This window comes from Littorina saxatilis, linkage group LG9, assembly GCF_037325665.1.
Source record: "Littorina saxatilis isolate snail1 linkage group LG9, US_GU_Lsax_2.0, whole genome shotgun sequence".
NCBI lineage: Eukaryota > Metazoa > Mollusca > Gastropoda > Littorinimorpha > Littorinidae > Littorina > Littorina saxatilis.
The window spans coordinates 4,557,794-4,560,369 of record NC_090253.1 but is presented as its reverse complement, the minus strand read 5'-3'; positions in this window follow the sequence as shown (position 1 = coordinate 4,560,369).

The following is a 2,576-nucleotide window of genomic DNA, read 5'->3' as shown; positions in this document are numbered from 1 at the left end:
AACAGCATGGGTGTTACACGGGATAAACCATCCCTCCACTTGGTCACATACCAACACTCAACAGCCTGGGTGTTACACGGGATAAGACCATCCCTCCACTTGGTCACATACCAACACTGAACAGCCTGGGTGTTACACGGGATAAGACCATCCCTCCACTTGGTCACATACCAACACTGAACAGCCTGGGTGTTACACGGGATAAGACCATCCCTCCACTTGGTCACATACCAACACTGAACAGCCTGGGTGTTACACGGGATAAGACCATCCCTCCACTTGGTCACATACCAACACTGAACAGCCTGGGTGTTACACGGGATAAGACCATCCCTCCACTTGGTCACATACCAACACTGAACAGCCTGGGTGTTACACGGGATAAGACCATCCCTCCACTTGGTCACATACCAACACTGAACAGCCTGGGTGTTACACGGGATAAGACCATCCCTCCACTTGGTCACATACCAACACTGAACAGCCTGGGTGTTACACGGGATAAGACCATCCCTCCACTTGGTCACATACCAACACTGAACAGCCTGGGTGTTACACGGGATAAGACCATCCCTCCACTTGGTCACATACCAACACTGAACAGCCTGGGTGTTACACGGGATAAGACCATCCCTCCACTTGGTCACATACCAACACTGAACAGCCTGGGTGTTACACGGGATAAGACCATCCCTCCACTTGGTCACATACCAACACTGAACAGCCTGGGTGTTACACGGGATAAGACCATCCCTCCACTTGGTCACATACCAACACTGAACAGCCTGGGTGTTACACGGGATAAGACCATCCATCCACTTGGTCACATACCAACACTGAACAGCCTGGGTGTTACACGGGATAAGACCATCCATCCACTTGGTCACATACCAACACTGAACAGCCTGGGTGTTACACGGGATAAGACCATCCATCCACTTGGTCACATACCAACACTGAACAGCCTGGGTGTTACACGGGATAAGACCATCCATCCACTTGGTCACATACCAACACTGAACAGCCTGGGTGTTACATGGGATAAGACCATCCCTCCACTTGGTCACATACCAACACTGAACAGCCTGGGTGTTACACGGGATAATACCATCCCTCCACTTGGTCACATACCAACACTGAACAGCCTGGGTGTTACACGGGATAAGACCATCCCTCCACTTGGTCACATACCAACACTGAACAGCCTGGGTGTTACATGGGATAAGACCATCCCTCCACTTGGTCACATACCAACACTGAACAGCCTGGGTGTTACACGGGATAAGACCATCCCTCCACTTGGTCACATACCAACACTGAACAGCCTGGGTGTTACATGGGATAAGACCATCCCTCCACTTGGTCACATACCAACACTGAACAGCCTGGGTGTTACACGGGATAAGACCATCCATCCACTTGGTCACATACCAACACTGAACAGCCTGGGTGTTACACGGGATAAGACCATCCCTCCACTTGGTCACATACCAACACTGAACAGCCTGGGTGTTACATGGGATAAGACCATCCATCCACTTGGTCACATACCAACACTGAACAGCCTGGGTGTTACATGGGATAAGACCATCCCTCCACTTGGTCACATACCAACACTGAACAGCCTGGGTGTTACACGGGATAAGACCATCCATCCACTTGGTCACATACCAACACTGAACAGCCTGGGTGTTACACGGGATAAGACCATCCATCCACTTGGTCACATACCAACACTGAACAGCCTGGGTGTTACACGGGATAAGACCATCCATCCACTTGGTCACATACCAACACTGAACAGCCTGGGTGTTACACGGGATAAGACCATCCATCCACTTGGTCACATACCAACACTGAACAGCCTGGGTGTTACACGGGATAAGACCATCCATCCACTTGGTCACATACCAACACTGAACAGCCTGGGTGTTACATGGGATAAGACCATCCCTCCACTTGGTCACATACCAACACTGAACAGCCTGGGTGTTACACGGGATAATACCATCCCTCCACTTGGTCACATACCAACACTGAACAGCCTGGGTGTTACACGGGATAAGACCATCCCTCCACTTGGTCACATACCAACACTGAACAGCCTGGGTGTTACATGGGATAAGACCATCCCTCCACTTGGTCACATACCAACACTGAACAGCCTGGGTGTTACACGGGATAAGACCATCCCTCCACTTGGTCACATACCAACACTGAACAGCCTGGGTGTTACATGGGATAAGACCATCCCTCCACTTGGTCACATACCAACACTGAACAGCCTGGGTGTTACACGGGATAAGACCATCCATCCACTTGGTCACATACCAACACTGAACAACCTGGGTGTTACACGGGATAAGACCATCCCTCCACTTGGTCACATACCAACACTGAACAGCCTGGGTGTTACATGGGATAAGACCATCCATCCACTTGGTCACATACCAACACTGAACAGCCTGGGTGTTACATGGGATAAGACCATCCCTCCACTTGGTCACATACCAACACTGAACAGCCTGGGTGTTACACGGGATAAGACCATCCATCCACTTGGTCACATACCAACA